Source organism: Dermochelys coriacea, chromosome 10 (assembly GCF_009764565.3).
Source record: "Dermochelys coriacea isolate rDerCor1 chromosome 10, rDerCor1.pri.v4, whole genome shotgun sequence".
NCBI classification, from domain to species: Eukaryota; Metazoa; Chordata; order Testudines; family Dermochelyidae; genus Dermochelys; species Dermochelys coriacea.
This window is the reverse complement of record NC_050077.1, coordinates 37,398,479-37,413,335: the sequence shown is the minus strand read 5'-3', so window position 1 is coordinate 37,413,335 and position 14,857 is coordinate 37,398,479. Positions and strand designations below refer to the sequence as shown.

General features: G+C 49.4%; 1 protein-coding gene across 1 annotated transcript in view; it reads right to left on the bottom strand.

Moving 5' to 3' along the window:
- The window catches only part of NTN3 (netrin 3), an 86,865-nt gene extending 73,234 nt beyond the window's left edge, over window positions 1–13,631 (bottom strand). Inside the window, exon 1 of the mRNA XM_038420796.2 lies at window positions 13,067–13,631. The gene's annotated coding sequence lies outside the window, so the exon portion shown is untranslated. The remainder of the gene's footprint in view (window positions 1–13,066) is intronic.
- Between the last annotated feature and the right edge of the window lie 1,226 nt (window positions 13,632–14,857).

The following is a 14,857-nucleotide window of genomic DNA, read 5'->3' as shown; positions in this document are numbered from 1 at the left end:
CTGCCAGGAGGGGCAGGATGCTGGAGCTGCTCCTCTTCTGTCCAGTGTGCACTGGGAACTGTCCAGCAAAAGAGCACATGAGATCAGTGCTGAATCCTGATCTGAGGACACTGGAAAGCACTACCACCTGCTCTTCCTCTCCTTCCAAGCTGCTCGGAGAGCTAGATCCTCTTGGCAGAGGACAATGCACGCAGGACAACCCAGCTCACTCCACCTACTATGCAGCAGCAGAGAACCCCAGTGGTAACTCAGTGCAAAGAGAGTTCTTGGTGTTTACAGACTCCTTGCTCTCAGTGCAATGGGCTGTCATTCATTTCTTTCCTTCCTACAAACTAACAAGGCTGCTGCCATTGCACAAGTTGCTCATCTGTGTGCGTATGCCATTGCATCTGGTCTGCCTGCAAGGTGAGTTACACCACACCAGCTGTTTTGGGGACAGGGCAGCATTATGGGGAGAGGAGCCATAGCACTGGAAGGAAGCTCCTGTTTCTTCTATACCTTTCATTGCCTCTGGGCTCTTATGCCCTGCCCTGCTCTGATTTTGGACATTCCCTGGCCCCGATTCCAGGTTCAGTTCAACATATTCCCAGACTAAGGGGAACCTACTTAAAAATAACAAAGCACCAAAGAAGCTGCAGCTTTCCAAATGTGCCTTGCCTGTCTCATGGCGCCCTTTCCAGCACACCTAGTTATCCCAAAGATAGAGAGTCCACCCTGTTATACAATGGAGACCAATGTTCCCTCTAATTTTTAACAGGCCATGTACGCAAAAAATTTCTTCTGTGCTTCTGCCAAAGCAAAAAAATAAATAAATAAAAACCGCTGCCAAAGCCAGAGTGCGCATGGTGCTTCACCATGTGCACGGGGTTTAAGATCTATGTGTACGCACACGCACACAGCTTAGAGGGAACAGTGCTGGAGACTCCAGCATATATACATTTAGCCCATCCTGTTCCCCTGGGCAGAGAGACCCTAACACACACAGCTCCCCCATTATGCCATGGGGAGAGAGCCCAACCCAGAGACTTAGCACACTTAGCACTGTTATCCTATGTACAGAGAGTCCAGACAACACACCTAGCTTCCCCGTTTTCTCAGTGGAGAGAGACTACCACACATGCCTCATTTGTTTATGACACACCAGCATTCCACCATTACCCACCAAAAGACCCCAATGCAGAGAGGTCACCCTACAAGGCCCCGAGTCCCCCTACATCTCACCCTATTATGCTTCAGTTATTTATTACATTTGGAATAGCTTCTAATAGCAAAATCCTGTAGAGAATTCATTTGTTCCCAGATGAGTTTATCAAAATTTCAATTTAACGCTCCTCCACGTATCTTGCACGAGCACACGTGAAAATGAGCAGCCAGGAGAAGACTGCTTTAAACCAGTGAGTGACCAGAGAGGAAGAACAGTCTTGTGCTTAAGGCACTGGCTAGCAACTCAAATCCCTGAGTGACTTTGAGCAAGTTACTTAGCCTCTCAGTACTTCAGCTCCCCTTCTGTAAAACAGAGGTGAGAGTCATTCCTTTCTCCCAGCAGGAGCTGTCTCGTCTCTTTAGATTGTAAGCTTTTTGGGACAGGGCCATCTCTTGCTCTTTATTTGCACAGTACCTAGCACAATGAGGCCTCAATCTCAGTGAGGAGCTACCATAATAATAATTTAAAAAAACCCAAACTTGCTAATTTTTGCAAGCCAGTACCCACCAGTAAATACATCAGTGTGCATTCTACTGCAAAGACACCTTCATGATTCCACAACTGCATCACCTGCTGGCAGAGTGGATTGATTTAAATCAAGGCAATTTAAGTCAGCCATTTAAATCACCAAGTGGAAAGCCTCCATTTAAGTCATTAATCAACTTTTCCATTTGTGCTTCAGATAATTTTCTAAAGAAACGTACTTTCTCATTGGTTGATATAACCATTAAACTATGTTGATTTACAGCTAAATAGAGCCTTTACATGAGATTTTGTACATCTTGTGGCAACCTATGAGGGTTCACGATAACTATATGCATTTATTTAAGCAATTATATAGCCTAATATTTTCAGATTCTTATTAATGGTACCTTGTTAGTGTGTTAGAAAATGGTAAATGATATATTGCTTATTTACCCGCCAGTTAACTTTTTGCTCATGATTAGTATCAGGGTGCATTAAGATAGTAATTTAAACTGCATATCAAATGTAGTTGTGTTAAACAAAACAAGCCCTTAATTGATCTATTGTGCTGTTTATAAAGCTTGACCTCAAAAGTTAGAATCAGGGGGAAAAATCTCTCTTTATAATGAAAAGCAGCCTTTAATGCAAAGTTTTTGATAGCGGTTCATGGATTCAGCATATTTATTTTAATGTTCTAAGGGATTTTTAAATGTTTAGGCCTTAACATATTTTGTATTAAATTCAGATTTAATTTTAATCAGGTTTATTTTTGAAAGGAAAAATATTATACTAGTGCAAAACCAGACCTCTGCTCTTCAGCCCATAGGTGCAAACAGCATAATCCTTTAGCCACATATCTATGGCTCTGCATCGCAACGAAGATGGGGTCCACATGTTCACGAAGCAGCCTAACGTGGTGATATAATCCAGGGGCGTGACCCATTTGGAAAAATCTCTGCCAAGGAGAAAGAGAGGCAAGAAGGAGGAATCCATAGTGAACAGTCAAAACCCTGATCTGCTGCTGAGATGATGCTGCATCTGAGAGGAGCTGAGCACCCTCATCTCCCATTAACTCTGATGGGAACTGACCCCACTTACACCAGGCTAACCTCAGCCTATGGAAAGTAAAATCAGAAGCCTGTTAAACCCCGTGTCTATGATAAAAACATATCCCCCAATTCTGCTCGTAGTTACACCAGCGTAAATCAACCTCTGCTCTACTGAAGTCACCCTGCTGTCAGACAGGAGTGAGACCAGGATCAGGTCCCTGGCTTGTAATGGGTTTTGGCAGCCTGTGGGATGGAATTAGCTCCCACCAATGTTTCTCCATCTGCAGCACACCATCCTGAAGCGTCTGGGCCATTTTCAGTCATTCCCAGAGCAATAGGCAGACATGCCACTCGTATTATGACAAACCCTTTTGGCAGTAACTCTGGGGAGATTCCATTCCCAAGGCTCAGTTTCCACAGCACTCTAAACTAGAGAGGCACATCAAAGAGCCCAACTTAAAAAAACGGATCTGCTAGTGAGAGCTGAAAGAATAAACATAAGCACTAGTAACCAACAACGATTAATAATGGGCCCCAGCGGGTGCGACACAGCCCCACTGATTTCAATGGAGCTGTGCCCATCTACCCCAGCTGAGGATCTGGCCTGAGCTCTCACTATTAGTGACAGAAGCATAAAAGCCCAGACTGTGGCTGATCCTTACGCTGGCGTATAAGGGGGGGGTCACAATGAGCCACCCCCCCATTCTGTCCTCAGCCCAGCAGCCAGCTACAAGCACACTGTGCGAGGGTTCCCATTAGCAGCAGTGGGCTGTGGCCAGGGCCTGACCTTGGACCTTGGGCAGCAGAATGGCTCTCCAGGAGATAAACGTTTCTTGCCTGTCTCTTTCATTTTATTGGCTTTTTGAGTCATGCTGAGTAAATATTTTCTCTCCCCTACAGAGGATCAGATGCTTCTGAGACTCACCCAGTCGAAGGGCTGGGGGGAGAGAGGCAGGACTGGGGCTGGAAGGCTTGGTGCCAAAACATTTGCTTCAGTTTTGGTTGCTGCTTCTGCCTCTCACTTGTGTCGAGCAATGAGCCAACACTTGCAGACTAATGTATCAATGTTGCAGAGGCCCCACATGAATGGAAATCATTATCACCATCCCATAGACAGAGACCACACACACACCACCCAGAACTCACCCCAGGAGACCACTGAAAGAGATCTGTGGACTGTGGTATCTGCGGGCCTCACCTGCCTATTGCAGATCACGGCAGCTGCAATCTGCTCCATTTGGTGCCTATTCAGCGTGACCCACAGACTACTGGCAAGTTACCAGGGAGGCCCTTGGTGGGGAGAAAGTTTAGGGCAGCCCCTCCCCCAGTTAACATGTCCAATGGAGACTCTGGAGGTTACGCACAGTAGAAAGGACCTGAATGTGATCTCACTTATACCAATATACACGGTGAGTAACACCATCAGCTCCAGCAAGCACTTTTACTCTGCTAGCAGACAGGCTCTGCAGCCGTCCTGAGTGAGACCTGAGTCAGAGCCTCTGAGGGCTGTGAGAGCACATCATTAACCCTTTACCAGGAGCAAGCCACCAGTGGATGTCTCGAAAACACCCTTTGGAGGCCTGAATTCCCACTACAGTTCCAGCTGGATATTTTCCTTGACTTGCTGTCCTAAACTGCCGTGTAGTATTGCTGCACACTGTTAAACAGGTGCCACGATCCACCCTAGAGGTGGCTGCATTTTAGTGATAAGTGAAGTGATTTTCCCTGCTAATTTATTTTTTGGAGCCTTGATAGGATTTAAGGTTTAAAAGGAGGTATTACATTTTTACATTAGAAATCAGTATGATTTTAATAATCAAGTAACTGTTCCATTAACACCTAAACACGTTGCCTCTTAAAACATTTTATAAACACTAACTGTGGATATCCTTACCTTGCATGTCTTAAGGGAGAGAATTTATGGGGCTAGATTTTCAGCCTGGCCTTAAATGGAACTTCTGTTTTACAACCATAGTTATGTGGGTATAAATAACTGCAAGATCAATGTGTGTCATTTAGATGTCTAACCATATGTCCACACTAGAGCTGGCAGGTGCAAAATTCCCACTTAAGGAGACTTATCTGCGCTAGCTCAGTCCAAGCTAGCATGCTAAAAATAAAAGTGTAGCTGTAGAGGTGTGAGTGGCCCAAGTGGCTAGCTACCCTGAGTACCTCTGATCTCAGATAGGACTGTGCTCGGGGCAGCTAGCCCCATCCTGCTGTTCGTGCTGCCGCAGCTATGCTCTATGGATTTGTCTAAACTGCAGCTGGAAGCCAGTGTGCTAAAAATAACAGAGTAGCCAAGGGGAACCCAGGTGGCAGCTCAGGCTAGCCAACTGAGTATGTACCCAGGGGGTCCAAGCAAGCTGATACTCAGGTAGCTAGCCCGAGCCACCGCCATGCTACCCCAGCTACACTGCTATTTTTAGCACACTAGCACAATCAACTGGGATGCAACATGGTGCTTAATTGTCTGAATGGACAGCAAGGTTCCCACAGACTGCAGGAACTTGTTTTTAAAGCTCCTTCCCTGTGGGTCAGATTTTCAAAGACAGGTGCAATGGATGAGCCAGCAAAAAAACAAAAGAAGCCAAGCCACATTGGTATCTGCAAAGGACCTTATGAGGGCACCCAACAGGTTAGTGCAAAAGAGATCCTTTGTACATAACCCCTATTGTGGGTCAGCAGAAGAATTTGAGCCCAGGACCTACAGCACCATCCTAGTTAAGCAAAAAGAGCAATTAAATTAGCAGACAGCAGTACTAGATGGTTATCCTCTAGAGCGGGGCATGACATACAACAGGCCAGTCTGTTACATGGCAGGTTTGGGGCTCATTGTGCCATCCTTGGAAAATGTGGCCATATCAGATTTATTTTATAGGTAATGGGCGATTGTTAATCAAGACTAATTGAATTAGTGAAATCAGCCCAGAGTCTCAGAATTCCGAGATGGAAAAGAATTGTCAGATCACCAGCCATTCTACGCACCAGGATTGTTCCCCAAAGGGCAGTTTCTACAGTTTTTATATAGTGACAAGAGTGAGAGTACAGTGCAGATAAAATGGATCTTTTTTCTCTTGGGGAAATGGGAAAATAAAGCTTCATTCCAGGGGATTTTCACAGGCCCCCTTTTCCAGCAGCTCTCCGGGGAAACACTTTTCCTTATTTGGAATTAGTTTGGAAATGGAAACTCTGGTCTCCCCTCCTATAGTACTCCTTTACTTGCCTGGCACACCCCCGGGGATTAGTTCCAAGGATCAGTGAGGGATGAGCTCGTTTGCAAGCTGCCCTTTGCTCCAGCGGAGAGCTATGATTGCCTGGAGAGGAAGAAGCACGTATGTGCTCAGTTACAGTGCAGCCAGGCCCAATGCCATCCAAAATGGAGATGCTCAATGACAATCAGCAAGAACACATCCAGTGGCATTGGCGAGGAGCAGGGGACCCTTTCTAGAAACCTCAGTCACAAGAATGTGGGAATCAGAGGGGGAGGGATTCAGATTAAACAAGAAATTTCAGATTAACAAATAGATTCAGAAAGAGCCCATCTCCCAAAGTCCAACAGTACTGGACAGGTGTGGGCACCATCCTGTCACCAGCAAACCCTAGTGCCAGGCATCCCCCTTCCCTGGCACCCAGTCACAGGCCTCAGTGCGACGCAGCCCCTCACCCCAGCACCCAGTCATGGGCCACCCAGCAACCAATTAGAAAAAGCAGCTCTCTATAGACACCATTAGATCTGGTTAAACTATTCATTTAAAATAATATTGATTATTATTTCAACTCTAATTGCAGTTACAGAGCCCTGCCAAAGGGATCCCAACTCTAGAGGCTGTCTATATTATTCACAAGTATTTTCAACAACTGACTTTCAACCTCTGTGTTGTTTGCCAGCTTGTTCACTTTGACCATTCAGGATTAATTATCCACTATTTAGAAGAGATGATTAGTCACCTAGGTCTCATGGTATTGATTCTGCACACTGATTGGATGACTGAAGGTTTTTAAAAAGAAAATAACAGGTGAAGCAGGTTGGTTCTGATGTTGAAGGGAGAGGGAAGGGGTACCCTGGGGAGCAGGCTAACAGCAGGTGAGGGGCGGAGGAGGGAGATTGGGGTCTGTAACGTGAGGGATAGGAGGTGTCCTTGTGTGGAAATGATTTAGATGTGAGAGTCTGGATGGAGGGGCAGCAGCATCAGAAAGATAATTAAAAAATAAGGAACGACATATAAACCATCCAAGCCTTCATATGAAGACTGCTAAACTTATGTTCCTTCTGCTTGGTTTAGATTGGAGACCATAGATGGGTGTCGACTACTGGAGTATGTCCCATTAATAGGGTATGTCTGGTACCAGACATGCAGGGTGCTGTCTAGGAACTAGTCCATATAATGAGGGAGTCTTTTCTCTCTTGCTCCCACTCTGCTCCACTGAAACCCATGGTGAGAAATCTGCAGATTCTGAACTCTTCATTGTATCAGGGGCTCCCTTTAAGTGGTGATCCCTCTAATACGGGGGTCCAGCCCATTTCACCCATAAGTGCACTTCACTGCAGAACCGGCCCCTCTGCCCTCCCAATCCCTTTTTGGTGCTGCTTCCTGTGCACATTTAGCCCAACGTCAGCTGTGGAATGTTTCTGTCCCCAGTCTATGAGCGGAATGTGCCAAGACCAAACTCAGCTCCGGCCACGGATAAATCATTCCATGTGTCGCCGGGATAAAAACACAACTGAGAAAAATGTAAAATGAAAGGAAAAACTCCACACAGCCAATGGTGGGACCAACGTCTGGTTTGACATAAGGTGGCAACGCATATAACAGTTAAACTGAACAAACGGGTGCCGACCAAGGAGCTGTTTGCCTGGGACACCACCAACAGCGTGGCTAGAAGAAAAGCTGGTGAGGTGCTCCAACAGTACGCTGAGGAGGACCAGAAAGAGACAGAGCTAATGGCATTTGCAGCACACCCATGGGAGAGGGTTAATGGAATGATCAGTGTACACAGGGGAGGTTGCTAATGGCATATGCACAGCATGATGCACTATATGTCAATGGTGCTAATGAGGTTACTGGTGTTTCCTTATGTGCTCTGTCCCTCTGGCCCATTTTAAATTTAAATATCAGAAATCAATACAAAATATTCATATACATACACACCAATTTTTTTGCTCTTGGATTTGTTCTGCTGATCATTCTGCTGATTCTCAGAGTAGAGTGAGTCTGGAGGCATCTGCTGTTCACTCCACAAAGCATACATGTATGGATGCACACACTATACTACAGGGAGAACATCCAAGAGAGCCTTCCTGGAACAGGCATTCACAGCATGGCACACTACAGTGCATTGTTGCAGACTAATGAGACAGTATTACGCAAGCTGTGTGAAACCACAGTGGCACTACTAAGATATAAGTACAGGTAACACCAAACAGAACTTTATGGTTTAAACTACATAGGCCAGATCCTGATCTCAGATACACCAGAATAAGACATAACCAATTGCATGCAAATGAGTAGAATTACTCCCAATTTACACTTGTGTCCTTCAGAATCTGGCCTAATTTCTCAGAACTTGGCTTACATAAATTTCAGTCTTGACATGGGGGTGGGAGGAGGGGAGAAAGTCTTCCCTAAAGAGACCAGATTTCCTATGTTATCAAAAACAATGGAGAGAAATCCATAGAGGCCCAAACCTGAACAAAGACTGTCAAATATGCAGGGAGAGCTGCCAATGAATAGTTGCTTAAAAGCATTCCCATTATCATTAGGAAGCTGTTTTGCAGAGTTTTTAGTACCACACGGAGAGAAAAGAACTGAAACTAGCAAGATCACAATGGCCATCTTGCTTTTAACCCTGAGATTCTGCCAACTCGAGCTTTGCTCACTGGACCCCCAGGGTAAAAACCACACAGAAGGGCAGGTCGGGATGATTTAGATGCACACACTGAAAAATTTATTCTATTTCAGGGAGTGACCTAGTCTGCTGCATTCACTGACTAGCTCATCACTCCAATGCTTACTTATGTGATTTCTCCCACTAACAACACTCCAAGGCCAACAGTAGTTCAAGAAGCCACCTGGAGCCACTGTTCTTCCAGGAACGGAAAGCTGGGATAGTGCGGCTGTCCCGACATTAAACCATTTAGTAACATCTAATGGTGCCCAACTTGTTGCTTTACATGACCTTAATCCTGGCCCAGCCGTCCTAAACCCCTTCACACATTCCTGCCGCATTGTTCCACTCTGTCACGTGCTCTCAGGACTATCACTTGGTATGCAAAGGGCTTTATTACTGCTGATCCAATCCCGACTGCTGAGGCTGTGGGATTCTCACAGTTCTGCTGCAGAACTCCTATTGTTTTTGCCCCCATCCGGGAACAAAGTGATCTGGTTTCCATAACGTTCCTTGTTGCCTTTTCATAACATGCTGGGCACAGATGTTTAAAATAGACTGGATGAATATTTAATATGTTATTAATAGACGACAGCTCTTGGCTGGCTTTGAAAGATAGCTCACGTATGGTATGGGGCGGTATATGACAACAGGTCCAGAAATCTATTTCACTCTGACATGGGGTTGATCTAATGTTTCTCCTTGGTTACTGGTAAGACATTTAACTCTCCTTGTGTCACATGGCTGTGTATTGTGCTTGAGTGCAGGCCAAGTCTGTGAGACTTGGAATAGATTTAATAGATGGACTCACATTTTTACCATTGTGGGCAAGGCGGAATATGGAAAACACTCTAGTGCCCTGTGCAGAACTTGGGGAGAGGTGAGAGGAGAATGAAGTGCTGAATGAACTCTGAGTACTACCAGCTGCTTGCTAATGTAGTAATACTAAGCTCTCCTAGGATGGAGAACACAGGCCCTGCTCCAAAGCTGTACTGCTCTCAGGCCTGGCATCAATGCTCCAAGAGCCGTACTCACTCAAAGACTGGACCCCCTCATGCCTGCGAACCCCTGATCTGACCCCTGTCCCAGAACCTGAGCCCCCTGCTTTGAGACCTGTGTCTCCTCAGGTCCCAGAATCCCTGCCTGGAAGCCTGTATCGTCATAAGCTGTGAAACCTGCATCCCCCTGAGACCCCAGTATTCCCTGCACCAAGGCTTGTGTCATCTCAAGCCTGGCTCTGGGACTCATACATCTCTTAGGCCCTGGACCTACTTCATGCCTTGTAAAATCCAGCCCTGTGACCAGCACTAGACCTGGACTCCTCTCAGTATGTGGGGCTCACATTCCGGACCCCATCCTCCCTTGGGTCCATGCTCAGAAACCTCCCCCTCACCCCTTAAGTTGTGCTTGGGGATCTGTATTCCCCTCAGACCATAGTACCCTGCTCCAACCCCCACCCAAACCTTGGTCTCTGGGACCTCCACACAGAGCTGGGCTGTTCAACATAAGCATAAAAGCACATCAGCTCCCTCTGTTTTATAAAGGGAATATTGCAGAAAAAAGGCAGTCCCTAAAGTTACCTTTGCGCTTGCATTCAACACTTATGTGGAGCCCCTGTCCCTGTGTCCCAGGCCCCTCTTGCCTATCCCTCACAGAATGCAAACAGACATGCAGGTTGTGTGTGAGGGAGTGGAGCTAAAGCAACAACCCAGAGTCAGCCTCCAGCCATCGCAGGTACACAGGCCTGGTCCCCCCAAAGTCGGACAAACTAAAGGTTGTGATTTTGGAATGATGTTGTTCGACTGGTGCAGCTTTGTGCGTAGACACTCTTAGGCCGGTTCAAACCTGGCTTAAAGCAGTTTAGTTTGCACTGCTAAATTCAGCTCTTGGCCACTAATGCTGGCATAGCTACATCTGTTAGATGTGTGAAAACACCCACCCCCTGAAGCAACACAGCTACCCCAAAAAGTGTAGTTGCAGCTGTGCCAGCAGAAGAGTGCTTCTGTTGGCAGAGCTAATGTCCTTCAGGGAGCTGGTGTTCCTTCCCTCGCAGAAGAACTTCTTCTGTTGGTGTAGGCTGCACCTACACGAGGGGGCTATGCGGCCATAGGCTCTGTAAGAGAGACAGAGCCCTTGTCCACAGTAGAAAAGTATTGCTGTCATAGCTATATCCGCACAGCTAGATCACAACAAACCCTTCAAGCAGTTCAGACTGGCATACAAGCACTTCTACCGGGATTGCTTAGAGGAGTGCCCCAACAAACTCCCGCCAAAGCACTTCTTGTGCTGTTAGAAGTGCATCTACACTAGAGTTTATACCAGCACAGCTATGTTGGTAAAATAAAAGTGACACCCCCACCCCCCGCATCCTCCAAACAACATAGCGATGCTGGTACAAGCTTAAGCCAGGCTTTGAAGGCACAAGATAACCTGAGGTCATGTCTACACTACAATAGCACAGCTAGGGCACCACAGAAGGTGCTTTTCTGTCACTGTGGGAACTTTACCTTCCTGAGTGACGGCAGCTGCGTTGGCAACACCATTCTTCCGCTGAGCTAGCTGCATCTACACCTGGGTCATGTCGGCAGAGCTACAATGCTATGGATTTTCTCACCCCTGAGTGACATAGCTATGTCTACTTAACTTTTAAGTGTAGCCCAGGCCTGGTATAATGAGTTTTAAATGGCTATAAGAGAGTCTGCACATGGAAGTTGCACTAGCTTAACTACTCTGATTTAACTTAGCAGTGCAAGTTCTGGGCTAGACAAAATCTGCCCTGGGAGGAGAGGGCTTCCTTTGCATGTAACTTTACTTGGTATATTTCCTTAGTTAGCAGCCACCCTGTGTCTTGCACTGGGTCTGTCTCCCTCAACCCATTCCACCTGCCTCTGCCACAGGGCCAGATGGGCCAGGAGCTGCAGGCTGCACTGGAACTGGCTCTGGCCACCCCACTCTGCAAGCTATTGCCCAAGAAGAAAGATGCTTCTGTCCCATCTCCCCTGGGTGCCAGCCATGGGGACTTGGGGGAGGGAGCAGATATCGGATCAGGCAAACATATAAAGAAACAAGGGCTTCAATGGCCCCCCACCAAACCTTTCCTCCCAATTTACATCCCATCCCCTGATCAGCTGACTTTTAGTCTCTCTCTCACATACATCTTCCTTCTTTACTCTGCCAACTGAAATGCCCAGATCTCTGCCTTGCCCGGCGCCCGGGCCCAGCTGCTGCGGGCTCCATCCGAGACGCCACCTGTCCCGAAGGCCTTTCCCTCGCCTACCCGTGGCGCAGGGGGAAGGCGCAGAGAGCAGCAGCAGGATGGGACGGGAAGAGCCCTCAGGTCAGAGGCCGAGGGGCCTCTCCCAGCACCTGCCTCCCGCTGCTAGGACCCCGCCGCCGGGCTCGGCACTTGCAAAGGAAGCGAAAAGAGAACAAGCGCCGGAGCGCTGGGGAGGCTGCGGCTCGCCACGGAGCGGGCCCGGCTAAAGGCGAAGCTGGGGCCGGGGCAGAGGCGGCGAGGCCAGCGCCCCGGGCCCTTCCCCATCCCGGCTTAGAGCCAGCTCGAATACCGCAGCCCGGGAGCTGCCAGGGGCTCCTGGAGCCGGTGCTCCCCGCCCTCAGCCCCGGGGCAGCGGGCCGCTGGAAGTCCCAGCACGGCGCGGCCGCTGCTCGCACGGAGCAGGGGGCAGGGACCGGCCAGCCGGGAGCTGTGTAGGAGGATGGGGCCGGTCCCTCGCCAGGCAGGCTCTGCTCGGGGTCCCGCATCCTCCCCCGCCCCATCCCGGAATGCGGGGCTCTAGACCAGCCCAGCTGGCAGCGTCCCGCCCGGGTCCTCCCGTGCACAGCGCGGGGTGCCCCGTCTCCAGCCCCTGGCGGCTCTCCAGCGGGTCTGCATCCGGCAGCACCGGGCACCGCCTCCGGCTGCGGCCCAGTTCTCCGGACCGAGTCCCGGAGCTCGCGGCCCCCCGCCCCCCGACTCTCTCTTTCACACACTGGGCGGAAAGCGGAGCCTGTCACACGATCCCCAGCTCCGGGGAAGCAGCGCCTGGGAGACCGCCGGCTGCTGCAGCCCCGGCGCGTTAGCAAAGGCGCGGGGCGGGGGGAGGCTGGTGAAAAGTTCCATCTCTGCTGCGCTTGCGGGACGGGGCCGCGCACAGATCCCACAGGAAACCCAGGGGGAGCCCAGGAGAACAAGGGAGCAGAAAAAGCACCGAGGGCAAAGGAAAAGCGCATTGAGCGGGGTTTAACTCGGAAAGGGCGGAATTCGCCGGGGGTGCGCGCCCCAGATCGCTAGTAAGCGAAAGAAAAGGGCCCCCTCCCCCAAACAAGCGTCGAAGCATTGGGAAAGGACGGGAGACAGGACACAACCTCCCCCCAGCCCCCAGCCCCAGGGACAAGATCTCCCCCCTCTCCTTAGAATGAGAAACACTGTCATAGACTCGTAGGGCTGGAAGCAACTTACTGGGAGCCCGGCAGGTAGACGGGTCCTGGTAACGCGCGGTTCCCAGCAGTGATGCAGCCGAAGGGGTGTAATTCCAGACGCCAAAGCCCTTTTACACCGACGCGGGTGTAAGATTTGTGCTTATTTATCTCGTGGGGAGGGGGGAGTGAAGCAAAGCCCAGCCCCCGCACGGTGTGGTCTGCAGCAGCCCCTCGCTTGGTCCTCGAGTCCCTTGGCCGCTTCTCGGGGTTCTCCCAGCTCGCTGCACTCCTCCTCTCTCCTGGATCTCACTGAACTGCTGCTGGGAGGGACGAGAGAAAAAGGGAAGAGCGGGGAAAACACAGGCAAGAGGGAAAAACCTGAGCCCCAGCTGCTGCCTTGAAGCAGAGTAAAAAGGTTTCAATAAATCCAGGGGTTGAAAAGAAGGGAAAAGTCAACTCCCCGAGGAAATCAGAAGCAGATTTCGAGACATTTAATCACATGCAGGGAGGTGTGTGTGTGTGATGTGGCTTGCCTCCTCCCTCCTTCTCCAGCCCTCCCTCTGCTCTCCCTTTTCTGCTCTGTTGAGAGCAGGGGCTGCCTAAGCCATCCCCATTGCACGAAAAGACAGAGGGGAAGAGGGGAAATGCAAAGGAAATACAGGAGGCAAACAATGTCAAATGTACTTGGAGAGGAAAGGAACCAAGCCAGGCCAGAGAGCTGAAAGGGGAGGAGGATGGCAGAAGGGGAGCAGAGGAGAGTGGGTCAGAATGCTCTAGGAGAGGGGGGATGCTTGCAGGAAAGCTCAGCTGAGAAAAGGGAGGGTATAGCAAACAGAGCAGGAGCTAGGAGGGTGTATGGGAGTGGGAGAGTGCCTCACCTCCAGCTCTTTTGCAAAGGGTGAGAACAGGAAACTTTCCGCTTCACAGGCACTTGGGTTCTTGGAGGTTCTAGGAAATTGAAAAAGGAGGGGCTGGCCTGCGGGAGGCTGGGCTCAAGCTAAACACTGGGGCCAGAGGGGAAAGTGTCAGCAATGTCCAGGACTCTGAGCTCTCCTGTGTGGGGTGCTTTTCCCAAAGGGGCGGGGGGGGGGGGAGAGGGGTGAAGAATGCTGTTACATAACTATCATGGTGCCAGAGGATGCTGCTGTGGCCTTTTCACTTTACACTGGTGACACTCACAGGGAAAGCCCTGGCAGGTTCTAGGAGTCCCCAGGTCTGGTTGCAGTCCCTGGGCACTGCAGTCATTAAGGCTGTTTCGGGGCAGTGAAATGGCCTCAGAGACCTGGGTGATGTACACTGCTGGCCTAGGCCAGCATCAACAAAGGTGCATCCACAGACACCAGCAGCAAACTGTAGCCTTAGCTAGAGATTGTCTGATCTCATTTGCATATGCAAATAGCTGCCTAGCTAAATGACCCCCTTTATCTTCATGCACCTGACTGGTGTAGAGCTTGGACACAAAGGGAGAGGAAAAGCCACCATTAGACACTAGGTTCATAGATTCCAAGGCCAGAAGGGACCACCAGGATCAGCTAGTCTGACCTGCAGAACACAAACCAGAGAACTGTCCTGAAAACTGCAGAGGAGATTTTTCTTTTTCAATCAGACGCAGTTTGGAAGTATTGTAACCCCTGTTATGCCTGGCCAAGAAGCTGCCAGAACTAAGCCAATCTGTGCCTGGCCTCCCACTGGGACCAGCCACCCACCCTGATGGGGAAAGCCACCTGAGCCACTCTGGAGAGCAAGGAGTGCACTGGTGAGCTAACAGCTCAGGAGGCTGTATATCAAAGGCTGATGTCATGCAGAAAGGGGAGCAGAACTATGCCTAGCA